General features: G+C 36.1%; 1 pseudogene; it reads left to right on the plus strand.

Annotated features, from left to right (window-relative positions):
• LOC116758363 overlaps window positions 1-4,899 on the plus strand; it is a 96,764-nt pseudogene extending 91,865 nt beyond the window's left edge.
• Window positions 4,900-26,175: the final 21,276 nt, after the last annotated feature.

A 26,175-nucleotide genomic window follows, 5' to 3' on the forward strand; every position in this document is an offset into this window, starting at 1 on the left:
AGTATCTCTGTGAATTTTTGAAACTTTTCTACACTACCAGTTCTATATTGAATTTCATGAAGAAATAGGGATTCTGAACACTGTCTCTGGGACACTGCAGCAACATTGCTTACATCCTGAAGTATCACAATGCATTTCAAGTCAAAGGGATGTCTGGGAGCCACCAGTTTGTGGGCTGGACAGGTTCAGCTATATTCTGAACCTAGCTTAGATTCAGATAGGTCAGTCATATATTAATAATATTAATTACTTAATATTAAGCAATTTAGTCAGATTTATCCAATTCAACCATGTTTTCCATTACGTGAAATCCCCTCCCCCTTCTTTGGGCTTTTTAAGCTCTAGTCTTTCTGCCTACAGTTTCCCAGCTATGTCTTCCTGTATATTGGTTTTATCCTTAATTTTCCTGGAGTATATCCTCAAATACACACAAATAAGAATCGTGGGTGCTCAAATTTCTGAACCTTACATGTCAAAAATACCTTAATTTACTCTTCTTCTTGAATGATTATTTAATTGAGTATAAAATTCTAGAATTCAAAGGCATTTCCCTCATTCCTTGGAGCCATTGCTCCATTATCTTCTAGTATTTGGTGTAACTGACTTTTAGACCTTTATAGGTGACCTGCTTTTCTCTCTCTTCCCTGTAAACTTTTATTGTCTCATGTTTAATTTTGAAAATCTGTGGCGGTGTCTAGTACTTCACTCCCTGGACACATTCATTCTAAATAATAATGCTTTCCTTTAACACTTTTGAATATGCTATTGTCACTGTTGTTGTTGCTTTCCTCCCCTTCATTTTCACCTACTTTTTCTTGTTGGAATGATTGTCAGTAGGATATTGAACATCCTGAATGGTCCTTTATGTCTCTTCCCTGTTTTTTTCATAGTTTATTTATTTTTTGTTTTGTTTTCTTTGCTCTGAGATCAGAGATTAAAAAATATATATATCTCCCAGGTCTTTGTGTTTTTTTTTTTTTTTAACAATTAATCTATTGACTTCCAAAAGGTCTTTTTCTTTTCAGATTGATAATTTTTGTTAGCATTGTATTTATATTTTATTGGTGGTATAACTTTAAATCTCTTTTAGGACGCAGTAAAAATTGTTCCCTTAAACTATATAAATTATATTTCCTTTGGGATTTATTGTTATGTTTATTTTTAATTTTATATTATTCCTTTGTGCTACTATTTTTCTCATATTTTCTTTTGGCTCATGGATATTCATATTTAAGAATAAAGGACTTGTTTAAATATTCTCAGTAGCTAATCTGAGTTTCTTCTATTGCTGGGTATGGAGATCAATTTTAACCATAGCCTTTTCTCCAAAATGGGAAAGTTTACTGAAAGTTCATTGTCGGTGGACAGGGTTTATGGATAGGAAGGCTTTCAGGTAGGGTGTGTGGATAAGAAGTTGGCTTCCAATGCTGGAATGAGAGTCTCAACCTCAAGTCTTAGCTATCCCAGGGTGGTTCCTTCCTTCCTTCCTTCCCTCCTTCTTCCCTCCTTCTCTCTCATTCTCTCTTTCTCTCCCTCCTTCCCTTCATCTTTCTTTCCTTTTGAGTAAAGCCTTTTGATTTTCATTTAGACAGAAAATAATGGGTTGACAATCCTTCATTTTGAAGTGTGGGTTATGGGGAATAGGCAGAGGGCTGACTAGCATATGGCAGTTTTGTTTTCAGAACTATAACAAATTCTCTTGTTTAACATTTCCCTCTCACATCTCCTCTTATCTACTGACTCCATGGTGTTCCATTCTCAACTTTGAACCTCCCCCATGTATTTATTCTGGACTGCAAGTACTTCAACTGTTTTGTCAACCCACTTCAACTACAATCCATTTTCCAGTAATTTATTGCATTCTCTTATGCTATAGACCTTGCCCTGTTGATGTCTCTGACGTGATTTCTTCTGTGTTATGAATGTATTACTTTTCAGAATTGTACACTCTCATTACAATGGAGTCTTGAGAGGGAGAGAAGACAAATGCCTGTGTTCCAAATATCAGCATTTGTACAGTAAAAACTATGGTTTTCATAAAAATGATACATTGTAATTATAAAAATTTTACACAGTGAAAAAAATAGTGTATAGATATATGCCAAAATTCACACAGAATTCAATGATCCAGAAAATACCAATATTAATGTTAGTCAAACCTGGTTTCAGGTACTTTCTATATATAAATTTTAAAATGGATGTCTTAGAGATATGGTGATGGAAAATTATAGAGACAATTATATTGAAATATCCTTTCTATTAGAAAAAATTGCATTTTATTTTCAGAATTTCATCTTGAATGAGATATGCCCCCATGCTCAAATTAATTTCAGTGTTATCAACCAAATCAATCAATGTTTATGAACAAAGCCACCAAAGAACCATTTCTCAAATCACCTTGGCTCCATGTTGCAATTTATTCACAACTGTGATCCTTCCAAGTCCTTCCTGAATATTTCTGGGAATTCCCAAAGGATCTTCATACATCTAGGTTTCTTCTACTGGCCTCTCGGCCTGGCTGCTCATAACTTCTCCATGATATACTATACAGGCTCCGAAGATGAGAGGACAAGTGTGGTTTACAGTAATTCTTTGTAAATTAAGAAAAATCCCACATCTGTTGTTATATCTTGGCTATTTAAATTTTTATTTTGTACTGTTATTAGATATGTTTGATTTACATATTTTTATAGTATTTAAGATAAAACCTTTAAATTATTGTTTTTACAACTTTTTTTTCAACAAATTTCTGTTCTCCTTATTTTCTTAACTGGACTTTATTGTCCTCATAACTTTCTGTAATGTGAGAGGTTGAAGGGTAGGAATTTGCTGAATAGTGAAGTTTTTCCCATATATAAGATTTAAAATATATATATAATTTTCCTTTACATTATTAAATACACCTTAGTTTTTAGTTGTGTTTTCTTTATGCTTTTACAGCAGTATTTATCCGGGATAGCATACTTTTCCCTTTTTAGACTTTTATTTAAAATTTTTGGTTTTATAATGGCATGGCCAGATAAATTATTCTGTAAAATTTGTGATTTAGGTGATCAGTTAAAATTTATTTGAGACCGATTTTATTTTGTAAATTTCCCCAAAATAAATGTGATACATAAATTCATATATGTATATTTTATTGTAGTAAAAAACACATAACATGAAGTCAATTCAAATTTGTAAGTATACAGTACAGCATTGTTAACTATATGCAAATTGTTTTACAGTAGATCTCTAGAACTTTTTCCTCTTGCATGACTGAAACTCTATATCTATTGACCAGCAACTCCCATTTCCCCCTCCTCACATTCCCTGGTGACCGCCTTTCTACTTTTTTATTTTATGAGTGTGACTACTTTTAGATATCTCATACAAGTGAAATCATGTAGAATTTGTCCTTCTGTGACTGGCCTGTTTTACTTACCATGTCTTCAGGGTTCATCCATGTTGTAGCATGTGTCAGGAGTTCCTTCTTTTTTAGGGCTGAATAAATGAAAATTACATTCTCTTTATCTATCCACCCGTTGATGGACATTTATGTTGTTTCTATCTCTTTACTGTTGTGAATAATACTACAATGAACATAGGAGTGCAAATAGCATTTCAAGATTCTGTTTTCAATATGTTTGGATAAATACCCAAAATTGGGATGGCTGGGTCATATGCTAGTCCTATTTTTAATTTGAGGAAACTCCACACTATTTTCCATAGTGGCTGCATCATTTTTCACAGCGCACAGGAGTTCCAATTTTACCACATCATCACCAACACTTACTATTCCCTTCTTCTTTTTTTTTTTTTGATAATAGATAGCCCTTTTAACATTTGTGAGGTGATATTTCACTGATTTGATTTACATTTCCCTGATGATTAGTGATGTTGAGCACCTTTTCATATACTTGTTTGCCATTCTTATGTCTTCTTTGGTGAAATGTCAATTCAAGTCATTTGCTCATTTTTTAATCCATTTATTTATTTATTTATGCTAATAAGGTGTAAGAGTTCCTTATATACTTTGGAAATTAACCCCTTATAAAATATATGGTTTGCAATTATTTTCTTTTATTCTGTGAATTGACTTTTTACTCTTATTTCCTTTGCTACCTAGAAGCTTTTTAGTTTGATGTGGTCCCACTTGTCTATTTTTGCTTTTCTTGCCCATGTTTTTTGTGTCATATTCAAGAATTCATTTCTAAGACCAATGTTATAAAGTTTTTTCCTTATGTTTTCTTCTAAGAGTTTTATGGTTTCAGGTTTTACATTTAAGTCTTTAATTCATTTTGAGTGTATTTCTGTGTATGGTGTAAGAGAAGGGTCCAATTCCATTTTCTGCATGCAAATATTTAGTTTTCCCAACACTAATTTTTTAAAGAGACTATCCTTTCCGCATTGGGAAGTGTTTGCACTCTTGTCCAAATTTCGCTGCTTTTTAAAAAAAAATCTATGGGCAGGCAGGGGAGTCCTGGGATGAGAAACACCTGGGAGCAGGAGTGCTAAGGCCCCACCTCCTCCCAGACTCCTGTATAAGGAGTTTAGCTCACATTACCTATCACAGTCCTGAGTGCTGCTGCCTCCCGCCCCGCCCTGCCGCCCAATCCGAGCCACAGGGCAGTAGCTCCGGGCCCCGGAGGCCAGACCATCTGTGCAAAATGTATGTCTCGAACACCTAGCCCGAGCAGGGCTGCAGAAGCCAGCCGGGCCCCAGAGGCCAGACCATCTGTGCAAAATGTATGTCTCGAACACCTAGCCCGAGCAGGGCTGCAGAAGCCAGCCGGGCCCCAGAGGCCAGACCATCTGTGCAAAATGTACGTCTCGAACACCCGGGACGGGCAGGGCTGCAGAAGCCAGAATGAGGGAATGAATTGCGCATGCGCGGGCGGCAAATCTCTGGCTCCTTAGGAACGGAACCAAAGGGCCTGGTGTAGCGCGGACGCTTCTGGCCCAGCCACCTAGAGCTCCCATGCTAAGTCTGTCAAGGTAAAGGCTACAGCAACTCGACAAGCCTTTCCACTATCCTCAAGGCAAGCAGTTTTTTTGTTTTTTTTTTTTTGCGGTACGCGGGCCTCTCACTGCTGTGGCCTCTCCCGTTGCGGAGCACAGGCTCCGGACGCGCAGGCTCAGCGGCCATGGCTCACGGGCCCAGCCGCTCCGCGGCATGTGGGATCTTCCCGGACCGGGGCACAAACCCGTGTCCCCTGCAGGCGGACTCTCGACCACTGCGTCACCAGGGAAGCCCCAGTCAAGCAGTTTTTGCTGGGAGCTTGGAGGTATCTAAAATTCGTGCCAGAAGACCAACTGTGCCTGTCCCTCAAACATTTGCCTTTAAGGGCAGCTTCAGGGCATTACTCTCTGTTTCTGAACCAGCCCATCTGGCAGCAGCCTGGGGAAGTTGCCTCCTCCACTCAGTCTCCTCCATCAGGAACTATTTTCTTCTTTGAACACCGTCAGGGACGCCCGCGGCAGGAGCTGAGGGCCTGGTCCAGGTGAGTGGAGTGTGGAATTTCCCAGGAAGGCACAGGGCACAGAGTCTGCAGGGTGTTCTTGGTGACTTAGGGCTCATGTCTTCTGTTCATATTTCTGGGCTCTCTATTCTGTGCCGTGGTCTATAGATCTGTTTTTATATCGGGGCCATATATATATATATATATATATATTTTTTTTTTTTTTTTTTTTTTCCAATAGTTTTGAAGTTAGGAACATTGGGTGCCAGCTCTACTCTTCACTTTCCCCCCAGGGAGAGGCCTCCAAGTTGTGTCAGCTCTGCCTGTTATACCACTGGTCCTCAGGAACAGCAGGGAGGCTCCCAGCTCTGTTTTTTTCTCTGTGGCACCCAGGCACCTAGAATATTCTGGGTTCCATTAGGGCCTTGAGATAGGCCAAACAGAAACCAGTCTCGTGAGCAGCCCTCAGGAAAAAGCTAGAACATTGGCTGCATGTTCCAACTCTCCCTCCTCAGGGAGAAGCCAGGAGTTGAGGATTTTTTCCTGCTTCTTCTGTGCTGAGCTGTGGGGGAGGGACTATGGCAAGTGAATAGGTGCTAGTCTAAATTGTTGCCTTTGTTCTCAGCAGCTCGCAACTTGACACCTTTTCCAGTTAGTGCTTAGATTCAGGCAAGACAGAAATCAGACCCTTGGGTACTTTCCCCAAAAGTCTGCATGTTGCATGAATATTTGTCTTTTCTTTTCCTCCCCAGGGAGAAGCCAGGAACTCGGAGTTTTCTCCTGATTATGCCACAGAGCGCCAAGGGGAGCACTAGGTGAGTGAGTGCCATGAATTTTCCTACCAGCTTAGATACAGCTAGTTTTCCACACAACTAAGTGGTGGGACCCTCTTAACTGGTTTATGGATATCTCACCAAGGGAATTTGTTCATGTATTGCTGTTGAATAGATGTCTCCTTAGGTAAAAGAGGGTTTGGGGCTTCCTATTCTGCCATCCTGTTGACATCCTGTCGTGTGTGTGTGTGTGTGTGTGTGTGTGTGTGTGCATTTTGTATTTTCTTTCTGTTTTTGAGATATAATTGGCATACGGCACTATATGAGTTTAAGGTATAGAGCATAATGATTTGATTTACATATATCATGAAGTGATTGTCACGATAAATTTAGTGAACATCATCTCATATTTATATATAAAATTAAAGAAATAGAAAAAAACTTTTTTCTTGTGATGAGAACTCTTAGGATTTACTGTCGTAACAACTTTCATATATAACGTAGAGCAGTGTTAATAAATTCATCGTGTTGTACGTTACATCCCTAATACTTATTTATCTTATTAATTAGAAGTTTGTACCTTTTGACTGCCTTCTTCCAATTCCCCTTCCCCCCCAACCCCCTGACCCTGGTAACCACAAATCTGATCTCTTTTTCTGTTTGTTTGTGAGGTATAATTAATCTACAATGCTATGTTAGTTCCTGTTACACAACATAGTGATTCAATGTTTCTATACATTTCAAACTGATAACCACAGTGTCTCGTTACCGTATGTCACTATACAAAGATATTATATAGTTGTTGACTGTATTCCCACACTGTGCATTTCATACCTGTGACTCATTTATTTTGCAGCTGGAAGTTTGTACCTCTTAATCTTACTCACCTATTGCTTTCCTCCCCCTACCCCTCTAGCAAACACTTGTTTGTTCTCTGTACCTATAACTCTGTTTCTGTTTGGTTATGTTTGTTCATTTGTTTTGGTTTTTTGGATTCCACTGGTTTAGATGAACTGGTTTATGAATATCTCACAAAGGTATTTGTCCATGTATTACTGTTAAGTAGGTTTCTCCTTAGGGAATGGAGGATCTGGGGCTTCCTATTCTGCCATCTTGGTACAAAATTCAATATATATGCTTTAATTTGACATTGTTATTTTATCATTTAAATTATCTGTGCCCTTATTTATCTTTTCAGATATTTTCTTTGGTAATGTATGAAAGAATTTTGTTAAATTCTCTTAGATATTGAGTTATTATCTCCTTTCATTTCAAGCTATTTTTGATGCACATATTTCAGTGTTATGGGCTTTTTTTTTAACCTTATGAAAGTCCATGAATTTATCAACTTATGTTTAAAAATAGATTTGATCCATGTAAAAATTTTTCAGTTTGCTTTTTGCCTTAGATTCTACTTATTTAATGTATATATTTCAACTGCTGCTTTACTTTATGTTTGCCTAAACCATATTTATTCATTCTTTTATTTTAACCTTTCTGTATGATATTGTTTAGCTGTGCCTCATAAGATTATTTATTTTTTGACCTAATTAAAATCTTGTTCTTTTAAGAGAGGAGTTTAAACCATTTGTACTAAAATATTAATAACTATATATATTTTAACATTATATATTAAAGATATTTTTTAATACTTTCAGTGTTTTGTAAAACGTATTTTATGGTTTTAATTATATAAGTGGTTTCCTTAGCTTTCAAATTGTTTCCTAATCATTAAAGTCACAAGTGTAATGTTCTCTTTTCTTTCTTCTCTACAGAAAGCAAGGGGTTTAATAAAACTTTGTTTTTGTCCACATCTTATCTTTATAAATATAACATTAGTTTGTATCCTCATATTATTGTAATTGATTTTTCAAATTACAGATGTTCCCTTCCAATCTTAATTTTATCATTTGAATTTGGTATTTCATTTAAGTTAAAAACAGCATCAACTCAGATATTTATTTTTACTGCTCACTTCCATTCTCTTCAATTCAAAAATTTCTATTTTCAAATACTTAATTTTGATTACTCTCTGGGCCATCTCCAGTCTCTCTTCAGGAAGGGTAAATGGGTATATCTTCTTAGTCCTTGTTCCCTTGATAGTGTCTTAGTCTTGTTCTTGTCTTTACATTTATTTAAGTCAAATTGACTGAGTTTCACATTTATGTCTTTCAAAACTCGATTTTGAAATAGAGCTATGTAGCTTCATTTTTTTCATATAATATTTCAAAAGCATCTGAAAAAAATTCTGACTTTTATTCTTATCTAGGCATTCTGTTTATTATTTTGATGTTGGATTTTATTCAATTTTATTTTTTATATCCTGCTTTTACTAATTCTGTATATATTAATTCAATTATTTGACTTTTAATTTCCTCATTATTTTCCTTATCAATTCCAGCTCTCCTTTTATCTTATTCCGTTGCATTTCATTCTCAACATCTTCTATTTTCATGACTTTCTGATGTTGTCTCAAAAGGTCATGGCTTTTTGTCTCACAATGGTAGATCTATTAGATCAAATTTGGGCTGGCATCCAAGTATAGACATTTTTATTGGTATACCTTTCCATCCCGGTGATGGGTGACTCTCTTTCCAACAGATAAAGTTGGATGGGAACTTCTTGTGCAGTACTAGCCCACATCTGCTTTTTTCTTGTTTCACAGTTTGGTTCTCTAGAACTTTGAAAGAGGTGGTGCATATGAAAAAGAGACTAGAATCCTAAGTATGTAACACTTCTTAGTGCTTCTCTTTCTATATTTCCCTATATACTCCTTTATTTGTAGGTTTCACACCTCCCAGGGTGTCATGTTCCAAAAAACAAACCTTTCCGTACCTTTCTTGTATTTGAAATCTCCATCTGAATGTAAAAAGTAATATACTGTGACAGATGGGATATGGTGACTTTTCTGGATACACATTTTGTTTTTTTGAGCCACTGAAGAAGGAGGTAGAGAAAGACAAAAGATATGCTTGCCTACTTTTTGCAGGATTAGTGTACTATTGATTGCCCTTTCAGTAAAATTTTTCATTTTTGTAATTTACAGAAATTTTCCTAGATTTTGACAGGAGTTGAGTAAGCAGTAGTCTTGCTATGAGATTTTGCTTTTATTTTTACTATCTTTAGATATAGTTTAGTGGGAAATTGAAAGTGGCTCTGTCATGGAGAACTAGCCAGTTACTCTTACACCTCTCTCATGATGTAATAATTTTGAATATCAAGGTCCTCCATAAAGTAAACTCACTTGCCCTTATCAAATGATGCTTTTCACTGCTCCCCAGTAAAAACTTAATGCACCAATAAGGAGAAACACAGTGTGCTAATTTCTCTGTTGCTTATATCTTCCTATTTTTTTCACCCACATCCTACTAATCCATCGAGGGTCAAATAATATATCATTATGAGCATTTCCTTTATTGAACTCTCAAAATGTATTCTCGATACCACAGATTGATGCTCTAAGTTACTATTTTTGTCTTCTGATTGTTCCATAGGTCTAATCTTAATTCCATGATTGGAATTCTTTGGCAACAGGGCAGATGTATCATGCCATGTTTACTTATTACGTATTCTTTGAATATCCTCAATACATTGCAGTAGACTTTGTAAGGATAATTAAGATAAAAAAGTGCCAGTTTCAGAGAGTTTAATTCCAATAAAGAAAATTCTTTGTAGATAGCTCCACAAAGACTCAAATTACTGCACTATGGATAACAAATTACACATTCTATACGATGTTATAAAATCAAAGGAGGGATAAATGGCTTTTTCTAGTATCAATCTGGTAGTGGCCTTAATGATGTATGAGGGAGGTGAAGGGTTCAGAAGTATTTATGTACTGATTATTCTATTGAGAAAGCACTGTGATCAGTTGGTTGCAACATCCTAGGCACATGCTTGGTGGGTGAAAATAAAATAATCTTGAAAAAAAGTCACTGAAGAAAAGATGAAAAAATGAGTTAAGATTTGGCAGTTTACTAGATATTTTTACTAGGCTTATGAAGGGCAGAAATGACTATGTTCCCTGAGCTAATGTATTTTAGATGTAAAGACAACCAAACTGCTAGCAGCCGTGTATTTTCCTCAAAACTACCTTCTCCTGCTAACTAAAACATTATGATAATACTGTTCAATTAAGGGAATAAAGTGACGCTGAGTCATGTTTGAAATCTGAATGTTGCTCAGCCGGTATCAGATTTTCACCGAAATTACAAATTTGTAACTGGATTCCATCTTTCCTTTCATTGCTGTCTTATTCTTGCCTATCTGAGTGACACATGATAATGTGATTAATTACTCTAATTTGTCTTCAGTGAATCTTAATTTCATAGTTTCAAAATGTATAGGTTGTCATCTTTTAACAGATAACATCTAGTTAATAAGCACATGTGATATGCTGCATTTACTATAATGATCTATGCAGTGAAATCAGGGTGTATCAAATTAAACCACGAATGCTCAAATAACAGTTGCAACGACTAAAAGTGGTACTCCTCTTTTAGACTCCTTTGAACGGACAGCATTTGAATTTAAGTGTTAGATAAAGTTTGACCATCACATTTACGGTTAATTCCATGCCTATTTATATTTCATTTGGAAGTCTTATCTCTGTATTTATTTTTAAAATTCAAAGGATCAGACTAAATGTTGTTTAACACATTTATTGACACCGATAGAACCAGTATTTCTTTTTTCTGTTCTTGACAAATAGAGCACTTAGCAACTTTGCAAGCCTTGAGGAATTACATCTTGGAATCTAAGAGCTGGCATTCATTGGACCCTTCTGCTATAACTCCTTCATTTGTGTTTTTTTTTTTTTTTTTTAGTTCTGAGAAATGAAGTATAGGTTTGTTAAAGGGCTTGCCCATGTTCACATTTGTGGTTTTTTTTTTTTTTTTCGGTACGCGGGCCTCTCACTGTTGTGGCCTCTCCCGTTGCGGAGCACAGGCTCCGGATGCACAGGCTCAGTGGCCATGGCTCACAGGCCTAGCTGCTCCGTGGCATGTGGGATCTACCCGGACTGGGGCACAAACCCGTGTCCCCTGCATCGGCAGGCGGACTCTCAACCACTGCGCCACCAGGGAAGCCCCATGTTTGTGTTTTATATAGAATCCATATTGAAACCTACATGTTTTTTGATGATGCTATCCAGGGGTTTTCCCGGGGTCAGTGTTGACTTAACTGATAATGCAGTTTTTAATCTTCACTGTTGTTAAAAACTAGGGAAAGATTTTCCTAACTCCAATCTTTTTGTTCTTATAAATCTCTAATCATGGCTTTGAAATGTTTCATTTCCAAATTTACCGCTATGGAACATAATTCATTTGGACCAGGACGCTCAAACAATAGGACACTCAGACTCATTTGGTTTCTTCTCTCTTCTTACATACTTTGGGCAACAGTTATCTTTTAAAGTTCCTTTCTGACATTAAAAACCAATGAATATTTATTAAAACTATAGAATTGGTGATACCTGTGTTTCAATTGAAGGGTGTTAAAGGGCTCTACTTTTGGAAGTAGGTATTCCAGTGTTCAAGTACAAATTTAGCCACTTACTAGCTGCTATTGTTTTTAAATACTTGCATGCTTTTGGAGCTACCTCATATTGAGAACTAACTATAAACCACTTGCTGTTCTAAGTTCTTTATGTATAATAAATTGTTTAATCCTTAATCATGACCATTTGAAATAACTACTACCATTATTCCTATTTAATAGAAAAGGTGATTAAGACACAAAGAGGTTAAGTAATTTGCCAGTAATCACAAAGTTTTTAAGTGGTAGAGCCAGAATTCAAACTCAGTCAGTCTCAGTACAATCTGTGCTTTTTACCCTCATATTCTACCATAACATCCCTGATAATAATTAATTTAATCTCATTGAATTGTGATTATTATATAAGACAGTACATGTAAAACAGAAATAACTAAGGACCTATTATGAACACACTCAACAAATGGCCACTTCTTCCCCTCCAACCTCTTCCTTCTCCTCTCTTTCCCTTCTCCTTTAAAATATTAATCAAGGCTAAGTAAAAGAGAAAGAACTTGCAGAAATACAGCTTAAAGTTGCTGTACTTTTGTTGTTGTTGTTCTTAGTACCTCACACAAAGGAGTTTAGGAGGTTGTGCTGATAGAAAGTTGAAAGTGAAACAAGAATGGTAATTTTTTTTTTTTATGGCCTGCAAAGAAAGTAAGTTATCTCCTTATATTTCAGGTTGAAAAAGCATGTCAATGAAATGGTCAGGGTTAGCATAACTTGGTTTCTCAGCAGAAGTATCATTTTGATTGGTTTTGAAAATAATTAGGAAGTTATTGTTAAGTGTTTGTAAGATGATTAGCATCATTGTAATATTTTGGTTAGATATCTACCTTTAAAAAGTAGGGTTCATTTTCTCAGAAGGAGGAGTGAGAGACTACTGGAAATTTCTCTGACATACTTTGAAATATGGAGAGAAAGTGATTCAGATTGTATTGATTGATGCCTTCTGGTCGTCTTGACCAGATTTGCAAGTAGCCACATATTTTTGTTAACGCAATCAACATCTGCTCAATGAAATGAGAAAGATCAATTATTTGGGTCGTGAAAACAGTTTCTGTGGGAGGAGAGTGGTTTAAATGATTTTCCCCCCTACCTTTTAACTAAATGCGTTGGGCAGCCTTCGGAGACAATGTCTCTTCTGGGTAGGAGGTAGGAGTAATCTGGTTATTAAGGCTGTGGGCATCTCACTCCCAATATTCTAATAGGAAAGGGAGTCTTGGGTCTGAATGAGGTAAAGAATTAAAACTAAGATGTCTGAATAGGCTGAAACCTCATCAAAAGGTAAATTGACCATACTTTGCCACAGCACAGAGAACTGGCAAGAAAGCTTCTATATCTAGGCCTTGGTTCCTGACCGGAGTGGGGGAAGAGTCACCTGAAAAATTGAAGACTTAAGTCTGTATTCACAGAAGTTTAAAATTTGAATTTATACTATTAAAAGGTTTTGAAATCCTTTGCGCTCAGGAATGACCATAAAAATAGGCCTGGGCAATGAAAAACCATTCTGGAAGGATACTTTCACAATGTAGACCATTGGGAATCTCACACATTAAAACAACCACTAATGAAGATCAACCCTCAGTCGGAAAGTTGAAATGTATGATCAGCAGTTCAACATGAGTGAGACTTGGAGGAAGCCAAAACAAAATAGAAGATTGGAGCTCCATAAAAATTAGAATAACACTCTAAAAAAGAATATAAAATAATTATGTTTAAATGATTAAAAACATAAAAGAACATAAAAGGACTTGAAAAAGTAGCAAATAGAACCTTGAAAAACGAAAAAAATAGCTACTGATATTAAAAACTAAACAGATTAAGTAGATTAGGCATCTCTGGAAAGAAAATTAATGAATACGAATGATACCAAGCGAATTACCTGAAAGTGAGAAAAGAAATTCAAAAATTAAAAAAAGCAGAAAAATAGTATATAGGCAAAGAGAACAGAATGAGATGTTTAACATATGCATAATAAAGATTATAAAAAAGGGAATGGGAGATGGGGCATAGATATTTGAATAAAGAATGGTTATAGATTTTCCTTTATGAAAGATATAAATCCTTCAATTAAGAAGTTATAATTCATTTTAAGCCATTTTTTAAATTGAAGTAGAGTTATTTTATAATGTGTTAGTTTTGGCTGTACAACAAAGAGATTCAGTTATACATACATATATACATATATGTATGTATATATATATATATACACATATATTGTTTTTCAGATTCTTTTCCATTATAGGTTATTACAAGGCTATTCTTTTTTCAGATTCTTTTCCATTATAGGTTATTGAATATAGTTCCTTGTGCTGTACAGTAAGTCCTTGTTGTTTATCTATTTTATGTATAGTAGTGTGTATATTGTTAATCCCAAACTCCTACTTTATCTCCTCCCTTCCCTCCACCCCTTGCTATCCCCTTTGGTAACCATAAGTTTGTTTTCTATGTCTGTGAGTCTGTTTTTGTTTTGTAAATAAGTTCATTTGTATTGATTTTTTTAGATTCCACATATAGGTGATACCATATACCATATGATATTTGTCTTTCTCAGATTTACTTCACTTAGTGTGATAATCTCTAAATCCATCATGTTGCTGCAAAAAGCATTATTTCATTCTTTTTTATGGCTGAGTGGTATTCCATTTTGTGTGGAATATATATATATATATATCTACACATACACACACTCACACATACATGAATACCACATCTTATTTATCCATTCATCTGTTGGTAGACATTTAGGTTGCTTCCATGTCTTGACTATTGTAAATAGTGCTGCTATGAACATTGGGGTGCATGTATCTTTTCAAATTAGAGTTTTCTCTGGATATATGCCCAGGAGTAGGATTGCAGGATCATACAGTAACTATGTTTTAGTTTTTTAAGGAAACTCCATACTGTTTTCTGTAGTGACTATACTAATTTACATTCCCATCAGTGTAGGAGGGTTCCTTTTTCTCCACACTCTCCAGCATTTATTATTTGTAGACTTTTTAATGATGGCCATTCTGACTGGTGTGAGGTGATACCTCATTGTAATTTTGTTTTGCATTTCTCTAATAATTAGTGATATCGAGCATCTTTTCATGTGCCTGTTGGCCTTCTGTATGTCCTCTTTGATGAAATATCTACTTAGGTCTTCTGCCCATTTTGGAAATTAATCCGTTGTCGGTCACATCATATGCAAATATTTTCTTCCAGTTCATTGGTTGTCTTTTCATTTTACTTATGATTTTCTTTGCTGTGCAAAAGCTTTTAAGTTTAATTAGGTCCCATTTGTTTATATTTTTTATGTCAATTACTCTAGGAGGTGGGTCAAAAAAAATATTGCTGTGATTTACACAGCAATTTACAGTGTTCTGCCTATGTTTTCCCCTAGGAGTTTTATAGTATCCAGCCTTACATTTTGAGTTTGTTTGTTTATTTATTTATTTATTTTTGCGGTACACGGGCCTCTCAGTGTTGTGGCCTCTCCCGTTGTGGAGCACAGGCTCTGGACATGCAGGCTCAGCAGCCATGGCTCATGGGCGCAGCTGCTCCGCGGCATGTGGGATCTTCCCAGACCGGGGCACGAACCCGTGTCCCCTGCATCAGCAGGCGGACTCTCAACCACTGCGCCACCAGGGAAACCCTTGAGTTTATTTTTATATATGGTGTTAGAAAACATTCTAATTTCATTCTTTTACGTGTAGCAGTCCAGTTTTCCCAGCATCACTTCTTGAAGATACTGTCTTCTCCATTGTATATTCCTGCCTCTATTGTATATTCGTTGTCATAGATTAATTGACCATAAGTGCATGTGTTTATTTCTGGGCTTTCTATCCTGTTCCATTGATCTGTATATCTGTTTTTGTGCCAGTGTCATACTGTTTGATCACTGTAGCTTTGTAGTATAGTCTGAGGTCAGAGAGCATGATTTCTCCAGCTCCATTCTTCTTTCTCAAGTTCATTTTGGCTATCCAGGGTTTCTTGTGTTTCCATGCAAATTTAAAAATTTTTTGTCCTAGTTCTGTGAAAAATGCCATTGGTAATTTGATAGGGATTGCATTGAATCTGTAGATTGCCTTGTGTGGTAAGCTCATTTTAACAATACTGATTCCTCCAATCCAAGAACATGGTGTATCTTTCCATCTGTTTGTGTCACCTTCAGTTTCTCTCATCAGCATCTTATAGTTTTCAGAGTGTAGGTCTTTTACCCCCTTAGGTAGGTTTATTCCTAGGTGTTTTATTCGTTTTGATATGAAGGTAAATAGGATTGTTTCCTTAATTTCTCTTTCTGATATTTCATTGTTAGTGTGCAGAATGCAACAGATTTCTGTATATTAATTTTGTATACAGCAACTGTAATGAATTCATTGATGAGCTCTAGTAGTTTTCTGGTAGCATCTTTAGGATTTTCTATGTATAGTTTCCTGTGATCTGCAAACAGTGGGTTTTATTTCTTCTTTTTCAATTTGGATTCCTTTTGTTTCTTTTTCTTGTCTGATTGTTGTGGCTAGAACTTCCAATGCTGTGTTGAATTAAAGTGGCTAGAGTGGGCATCCTTCTCTTGTTCCTGGTCTTAGAGGAAATGCTTTCAGCTTTTCACCATTGAGTATGATGTTAGCTGTGGGTTTGTCATACATGGCCTTTATTATGTTGAGGTATGTTCCTTCTGTGCCCACTTTCTGAAGAGTTTTTATCATAAATGGATGTTCAATTTTATGAAAAGCTTTTTCTGCATCTATTGAGATATAGAAAAAAAGAAGGTATAATCAAAACAAGAAAACAAATAAATAAATAAAAACATTTTGTGTAATCTGTAGAACAAAAAGATAAAGGTGATAAGGTGAAAATCTAAATGTAACTGAGGACAAGAAATAACAATTAGACCAATTAAGCTAGATATCATTAATAAAAAGATAACAGAAAACATATAAATGTTTGAAAATAAAGGAATAATGTGTATGTGTTGCTTTTTTTCATAATAGCTTTATTGAGATATAACTCACATACTACACAATTCACCCATTTAAAGCACATAATTTAATGGGTTTCAGTATAGCAATAGAGTTGTGCAACTATCATAACAGTCAATTTTAGAACAGTTTCATCACCTCTGAAATGTACTTCACAACCATTAGCTATCATCCCGAATTCCTTTTCCCACACTTTCAGCCTAAAGCAGTTACTAATCTACTTTCCATCTCTATATATTTTCCTATTCTGGCAATTTCATTTAAGTGAAATCATATGATATGTGATATTTTGTAACTGGTTTCTTCCACTTAGAATAATGTTTTCAAAGTTTATCCATGCTGTAGTATAATCAGTACATCAGTTCTTTTTTATGGTTGAATTATATTCTCTTGTATGGATATACCACTTTTGTTTATTCATACATCAATTGATGGACATTTGGGTTGTTTCCACCTTTTAGCTATTCTGAATAATGTTGCTGTGGACATGTGTGTACAAGTTTTTGCATGGACATACATTTTCATTTCTCTTGGTTATATATCTATAATTTGAATTTCTGGGTAAAGTGGTAATTTTATGTTTAATTTTTTGAGAAAGTACCACACTGTTTTCCAAGGTGGCTGCCCCATTTTATGTTCCCACCTGCAGTGTTTTGATTTCTCCGTGTCCTTGCCAATACGTCATTACCCAACTCTTTGATTATAGCTATCCTAGTGGAGGTGAAGCTGTATCTCATTGTGGTTTTAATTTGCATTTCTCTGATGATTAGCGATGTCAGCAGCTTTTCATGTACCTGTTGGCCATTTATATTTCTTCTTTGGAAAATTGTCTATTTGGTTCCCCTTTCCATTTTAAAATTGGAATTGTTTCTGTTTTTGCTGTTGAGTTCTGAGAGTTCTTTATTTATTTTGAATATTAACTCCTTATCAGATATATGATTTGCAAATATTTTCTCCCATTCTTTAGATTGCCTTTTTATTTTATTTTTTGATGGTTTTCTTTGTTGTTCAGAAGCTTTTTAGTTTGATGTAGTCCTGCTTGTTTACGTTTGCTTCTGCTGCCTTTGCTTTTAATGCGAAGTACAAAAGAATCATTGCCAAGACCAATGTCAAGGAGCTTACCTCCATGTTTTCTTCTAAGAGTTTTATGGTTTTAGGTCTTAAATTTAAGACTTTAATCCATTTGGGAGTTGATTTTTGTGTATGGCGTAATATAGGAGTCCAGTTTTGCATGTGGCTGGTCCAGTTTTCCCAACACCATTTATCGAAGAGACTATCCTTTTCCCATTGTATAACTTGGCTGCTTTGTCATGTATTAATTGACCATATATATCTAGGTTTATTTCTGGGATCTCTATTCTGTTTCATTGATCTATGTGTCTATTTTAATGCCAATACCATACTGTTTTGATTATTATAGCTTTGTAATATAGTTTGAAATCAGAATGTATAATGTTTCCAGCTTTGTTCTTCTATCTAAAGACTGCTTTTGCTATTCAGGGTCTTTTGTGGTTCCATGTAAATTTTAGGATGGTTTATTTCTGTGAAAAACAGTATTGAACTTTTGATAGAGATTTCATTACATTTATAGATTGTTTGGAGATGGTATGGACATTTTAACAATATTAATTCTTCCAACCCATAAGCATGGAATATCTTTCCACTGATTTGTGTCTTCTTCAGTTTTTGTCATCATTGTCTTATTGTTTTTAGTGTACAGATCTTTTACCTTTTTGGTTAAATTTATTTGTAAGTACCTTATTCTTTTTGATGAAATTATAAACAGAATTGTTTTCTTAATTTCTCTTTCTGATAGTTTGTTGTTAGTATATAGAAATACAACTGATTTTCGTATATTGACTTTGTATCCTGTAAATTTACTGAAATCATTTAGTCTCTATTTATTTTGTCTCTATTTCATTTATTTCCACTCTGATCTTTGTTATTTCCTTCCTTCTGCTAACTTTGGTTTTAGTATGTTCTTTTTCTAGTTCCTTGTAGGGTAAAGTTAGATTGTTTATTTGAGAGTTTGCTTTCTTCTTAACATAGGTGTTTATTACTATAAACTTCCCTCTTAGAACTGTTTTTGCTATATCCTGTAAGTTTTGTATGTTGTATTTCCATTTTAATTTGCTTCAAGGTATTTTTGGATTTCTCTTTTGATTTCTCTTTTGACCTGTTCTTTGGGGCCTGTCTTTGGGCAGCAGCCAGAAAAGCTGGAGCACCAGACATGTATAAGCTCCTTCCCAGGGAGGTGTTTGTGATTCAGAGTAGGCTCAGGTGAGAAGGCAGAGGTTGTGTCTGCTGGCTTCCCTGTTCTCTGGGGCTTGCAGTTAGCTCCTAGATGCATATTAAATTAGAAGACTGACCCTCAAGCAGAAGCTTTTAAAGTATGCAAATAGGCTTTTTTCAGGGAAAGCCTGGGAGGTATGGGTTTTTTTTGCCTGTTTTCTCTGCACTGAGTCCTGGGGAGGGGTAGCCACAGCCAGTCCTCATGAACCCCTTAATAATTGTGTCTTTGTTTGCAATAATCTTGTGGGTCTCCTGGACTCAGGCCTCATTGGCTTTCAGAGCTGGGTGCTCTGGGGTCCATCCTCAGGTGGGAATCTTTAAAGATGGAGTGCTTGACATGGGGTCCAGACTCTTTGCTCCTCAGGGTGAAACTATGAGTTGAGAGTTCCCCCTAATTGTACGATGCTATTTTTGGGGTGGAGTTTATGGTTAGAGTGTATTTCAGCATTTCCTTCCTACTTTGATGTGGGTGTTCTTGTTTGCCTGATGTGTAGGAGTCACTCAGCTAGTTTCTAGATTTCTTTCAGAGGAAACTTCTGTGTGTGTAGATGTAGATTCCATGTGTCCATGGGAGGAGGTGAGTTCAGGAGACTCCTATATTGCCATCTTGTCCTGGAACCCTCCACAGGGTCTTTTTATTGCCTGTTCCCTCTGCCTGGAAAGTACTTCCTCCAGATATCCCTTAAGCTCACTTCCTACTCTTTCACCTCTTTCAGATTTTTACTTTAGTGTCACCTTTCAATTTCGAATTGCCGGCCCCGGCTCTGAATCTTCTTTATTCTGCTCCATTATTTCATTTTTCTAGAGCATTAGTCACTCACTGAATATAAAATGTACATATTAATTAATTATATTTGTTGATTATAATCTGTCTCACCCATCTAAGTGAGCTGTGGAAGGTCAACAATCTCTATTTCTTTAGTTTACTGATGTGTTCCAAATACCCAGAATAATGTCTAACACATAGTAGGCATTCATCAAATATTTGTTGAATGTGTAAAATAACTGAAATAACATCAGAATATTGGTTATTCTTGGAGAGGGAGAGAAGAAGGCAAAAATGGATATAAAAGGGTGAATCTTTAGCTGTAACTATACTTGAAATAGTGGTGGGGGGAAAGAAAGCAGATATGATGACATGTTAACATATATTCTCAGTGGTTTGTGCACATAGGGGTCTATTAAAATATTTGTACGTTCAATATGCCTAATTTTTAAAATTATAACTAAATATGGGAATAGTATTTAAACTTACAGTAAAGTCATGTAAACATACATAAAGTCATAACTTTACTGTAAATAAAGTGCCAAGGATAACAGGCATTCATAGTGTTGGTAAGAAATTAATCTGTGGCTTATATACTTGAACACTTTCTAGATCAAGGGTATGTCTTCAGTAGGCAGATATTTAGACATATTAGAATCATACAGAAATGTGTTTAAAAAGTCCTCAAACCATTCTTGCTTCTTTATTACTGTTATATTTTTCTTCTCTCTTTCATCATATTCTCAGGTGCCCGTCCTGACAATAGTCATTCTTTCAATAATATCATTTGAGTTTCTTGGGATGGAACCACCTCTACTTGAGGGCAGGGGCCATGACTCTCTCATTATTCTATCCCCAGTCATATAAAATGTTCCTGGTATATATCAAAGAATAAATACTTACATGAATAGATGAGTTAACTTCAGCAAGGTGTTATATCAAATGTCACAGTCTTAGGAGGTAACATATTAGAGTTGTAATAGGTAGACTTTGAGGACATATAATATATATTTGGTAAAAAGAATAACTCTTCAAATGCTCCAATTTTAGATGCTGTGATGGGGCATATCACAGGGTTCATGGGAGTAAGGTACATTTTAGGTGACTGAACATCACATCAATGAGATGACTGTCAACTTTACTCACTTTACATGGCTGGTTTTTCCAGCTAAAGGGTGGGACATAACTAGTATATGCCAAGTTACCATGGATTGCTTATAGGTAGTTAACATATTACAGACTGAAGGTTAGTTTTTTGCTAGGTCATTTTCCCCCTATAAATCTAAAGTAGGTTTCTAACTCCTAAAATACTTCAATGTAAGTGAATCTGGAATTGATGCATTGCTATATTATTTTAAGTAGAATTTAATGTGTCTGTAAAATGCCTTTCCATTAGTGGCATCTGGTGATAACACTCATCTATTTGAGAAGTGTGATAATGCTTAAAGTAGAGGGCAGTTCCAAACTCAGCTATTTTTCTATGTGTGATGACTCTGAGCTTCTTTGATTTTTTACAGAAGTGACATAATTCTTCTGGGTAGAACAAAGGCCACTGTTGAGATCGGCAGACCTTACTTCTCTCTCTCTCTCTCTCTTCCTCTTTCTCTTTCTGTCCCTTCTTTTTCTTCTCTGCATGTTTATTTCTCTCTAGCTTTTCCATTTTGTGCACTTAAAGTACATTTTCTGAAGCAGCGGGATCGAGGAGCTTCATTTCCATCCTTAATGAAGTTATGCTGTCTGGTTTCAGGAAATCACTGGAGGCTTTATAAATTGTGCTTTTTAATTCAGATTTATATAACCTACTCCACTTAATGTCTGACCCAAAAATTGAGATATCATTCTTTGAGCAAATATACTATAAATCAGGGTTAATTTCCTCCTCTTGCCTAAATTCCTTGGAGGAGGGGGACAAAGAATGACTTTGGAATTATAAATTTCTAGCCGTTTTGTGTGCTCCAGGCTTATTTGGAAAAAGAAATTCGTTTTAGAGATGGCTTATGCCCCTGGCTGTACTACTGATGCAACTGTAATAATTTAGAAAGGAATGTTATAGTAGTCGAAAGGATAAGATAACAGTAACATTCCAACACAACTGATGCCTGAAAGAATCCACTCCTTGAAGATTGACATCTATCCGTTAATGAGCATTTGGTACCTACCAGGCACTATACTTTGTGCTCTACGTACATCATTTCAAAAAATCCTTGAAGACAGAAAACACTTTAAGGCTTGTATATGTGCTACTGTGCTATCTTCATTTCATAGATGAAATTCAGGAAAGTTAAGTAACTTGTCAAAGGTTTGAAAATTAATTAGTAACAAAGTCCTAATTCAAATCCATTTTTCTTGACTCCAAAGCCCACACTCTTAATACTTCAAGCTACTGCTTTCTTTTATTTCCATCCACTTTCACTGTCTTGACAATAGATTACAGAAAACTGTATGTATTCTGTTTTATGAGCATAAAAGAGAAGATTTCTCTTCCCTTTCATATAAAAATCTATGGTGACCTACATTCTTTGGAAGGGAATTTGTCCTCAATTGGCAGTATAATGTCACCAGAAAAAAGAATAGGAGATTGGAAAATTACTAGCTCATTAATTGATTATGTTAGTGTCCTTCTGAAGATTGATTTCTTCACAGCTTAGACAAGGAGAAAAAATTTTGACAGAGAAGTTACTGAGATACTGTTTCAAAAATCACAGTTATTGGGCTTCCCTGGTGGCGCAGTGGTTGAGAGTCTACCTGCCGATGTGGGGGACACGGGTTCGTGCCCCGGTCCGGGAAGATCCCACATGCCGTGGAGCGGCTGGGCCCGTGAGCCATGGCCGCTGAGCCTGCGTGTCCGGAGCCTGTGCTCTGCAACGGGAGAGGCCACAACAGTGAGAGGCCCGCGTACAGCAAAAAAAAAAAAAAAAAAAAAAAAAAAAAATCACAATTATTTTGTTTTGGGTTTTCTTAATGATTTTTGGTGGTCAAATACTCTGGACAATGAAAGAATACCATTTTTAGATTCTCTCACTGTATATAAGAATTTTTCCTAAGAGCACAGGAAATGGACATAATTGACGTTTAAAAATTTGTTGTTCTCAAGCACAAATAAAAGTCTGTACAACTTTACACATTTACCATAGGATCATATTGGATCACAGTGTTACTGAGGGAAAAAAAATTCCCTTTAAACAAAAAATGTGTTACACAAACTATGTATCCTGACTCTGATATTCTTATCTTTAATAAATGCATTCCAAAAGGAGAATAAAAGATGATTTTGTCACTGATGAAATTCATCTGAACCAAAGTGATCCCCAAACAGATTGAGCTTTATCGTTATGGTGTAAAAATGATGCTCTCAGGTAGCATCATTTGAAGGATGCCTAAAGGTCTCGTATGTTTCTACACCTATTAAAATGCATAAAAGTCCATTTTTACACTGTTAATTTGTATTGGATAATTGAGGAGAATTATTTTAAAACTGCATTAAATCAAGTCAGGGTAAAGTCATTTATTTGGTTATTATTCATTAAGTGTGCCTATATTAATTGATTATATCATTGATTATTTTTTTTAAATTCAGTAGTACTTTGAAAAATTTGAGGCATCTCATAGTAAAAGACGTACAGATATCAAAAAGGCTTCTTTCTAGTGGAAGTTACATGTGTCAATAACAGTAGCATCTCTGAATAACGAATAGGAGGTAGCCAAACAGAAGTAGTCGTGGAGGATACTTTGTGTTGACACAAAAGAGTAGATCTCAAATTCATGTTTTTCTCTGGAGGAAGAAGATACTTTTTTTTTTTTTTTTTTTTTTTTTTTTGCGGTATGCGGGCCTCTCACTGTTGTGGCCTCTCCCGTTGCGGGGCACAGGCTCCGGACGCGCAGGCTCCGGACGCGCAGGCTCCGGACGCGCAGGCCCAGCGGCCATGGCTCACGGGCCCAGCCGCTCCGCGGCATGTGGGATCTTCCCGGTCCGGGGCACGAACCCGCGTCCCCTGCATGGGCAGGCGGACTCTCAACCACTGCGCCACCAGGGAAGCCCCAGAAGATACTTTTTTTGTGTAAAGTCAGGAAGCCATTAACCCACTAAAGCCCACCTTATCACCAAGCATGGTGAAACACAGAAGTCGAAAAAAGCAGAAGGTCATTGGACTGCCAACACAGAGAGGAGACATTCCCGGTTACTAAGCAATGATAGCAGATAATTCATAAATTACATTTAAGAAACTAACATGCTTATCGCTATCATTGGTAAGTACTTAAAGACAATTTAAGCCATGGAATTTGCAATGATAGGTGATGTTCTACAATTCAAATTCAGACACATGCACAGATGATTCTAATGTGTGTGAGAAAATATAATAACTTATGCTTGGTCCTGTGGTAGAAGAGAAACAGGGATAAGGCAATCTGATGGAAGTGTGGGGTAATAAAGAAATCTTTCTGGAAGGAGCAATACCTGAGATAGATCTCAAGAACCGAACAGAATTTACAAAGGCAAAGAAAGAGTGAATGTTTTTCAGACATGGTGCATTTAGTAAAGTGAAAGTTGTTAAGAATGGTAGGAGTCTTTCTTGGGTGGAGGGGGTTGGAAAGATATGAGCTCCAGAAGTAGAAAAGGGTCAGATTTGGAAGGACATTGATTGCTATGTTAATGTGATTGAGTTTTTTCCCTGAGTACGATATAGGTGGATTAAAGGATTTTAAGCAAGAAAATGGCATAATTATATTTTCCATTTTAGAAAACTTTTTTTCCAGATGCATTGAGAAGAATAGATTGAATAAGGTTTGTACAGGTATAGGGAGAAATCTTTTGAGTATCCTGTAAACATTTTGGAGCACGATGATGAAACACTGAAGATAGTAAGTGGGAGGAGAGAAGTGGAGGTAGAATGGAGGAAAAAGATACACATGTCAAAATGGCAGAATGTAAAAATCAAGTGATTGGATATTGAGGGTAGAAAAAAAGAGTCTTGGAGAACCAGGCTGTGGTGCTCAGTAAAATAATTAATGTGCGAAGGGAGCTAACTGGTTGTGATGCAAGGAACGATGGATTCAACTTTAAAGGTACTGACTTGAATTGCTGTGGCACATCCAGGTGGGGATGCCTAGTATGGAACCTACAAATATTGCATTCACGAGTGAGAGTTACACAGAAAATATAGATTTCTGAGATGCTTCATGGGCATGAATTAGAGAACTCAGAAGGATAAGAAGAAAATGCAAAAGTCCTTGGCAAAAATTGGAGAATAAAGGGAGTGGGCTGGAGGAAGGAAAGGTTGGGAACATCACTGAAAATAAGACTATAGGGAAATTTGTTTGCACCTAACAGAAGGTTGTTCCTGTCTCTGGAATTCACATGTGATGCATTTTTAATTTGTCATTTTCAAACTAAAGGAACAAGAGCTGAAAGTAAATTGATTGGTCCTGAGTCACCAAGTGTTTGAATGTTAGAACTATATTAACATTCTGGGTATATTAGCCAGCAAGATTTTCAGGAGCAACAGATGTTGCTGGGATTAAGGACATGGGGGAAGAGATGAGCACAAGGTGAAGGGCCCATAAAAGTACTTTTGAAAGATGAACAACAGGAGTTGGTAATAATTTAAGGAAAAAGAGAAAGGAATGGAAGGCTTGGGGCCTGACAGTGGTGAAAAGACTTGATTTCCATTACATTAGCTCAGCAAAGATGATCCTGGTGGTCCAGCACCACACTCTGGCCCCTTTGATAGCAAATTGCATCCAAGGGCATTTGAAATTGTTGTTCGAAAAAAATTATGGAGAGAAAGCATACCGTATTACTCTAAGAGGCAAATTAGAATAATATGCCTGATGTCTTAAATCTCTGGAATCTTATGAAATTGCTACATTAACTAATGTGGTATCCAAGTAATAGACAGATGGAAAGGTTTAGGATTATGGCTACAAACCAGATCAGCAACAATACATTGTTCTAAATATTGACGCTCAGTAAGTTATGAAACCTATTTACAAATATAGAAGAGTAATTAAGAAGTATTAAAACAAGAGATGCTAAATGTAGAAATCCCAAAGCAACATTATCATGTAGTTTTCATGAATAATGTGATTGATGAGCAAAGAGCCAACACCTATACTCTAATCTCTGGCTGTGAGTCAGCAATGACTGACTTTCTTCTTTTAACAGGACTATGTCCTTAGTTTGGATTAGTGGGGAAACTAACATGTGCTTCTTCTTGAAAGCTTATATAGATGAGCCTCAATCTACCTAGTCAGGAAAACGAAATCATACAACACTTTAGAGAGTTATGTTTTGGGAGTTCGCAGAAGGTGTTTAAAATATGTTCGGGAAGATATCAGTCATGAGTTTGGTTAGTTACCTTGTGGTACTACTGATATTCCACTTGTCTCCTGACTGGGCCCTC

Source organism: Phocoena sinus, chromosome 8, assembly GCF_008692025.1.
Source record: "Phocoena sinus isolate mPhoSin1 chromosome 8, mPhoSin1.pri, whole genome shotgun sequence".
NCBI lineage: Eukaryota > Metazoa > Chordata > Mammalia > Artiodactyla > Phocoenidae > Phocoena > Phocoena sinus.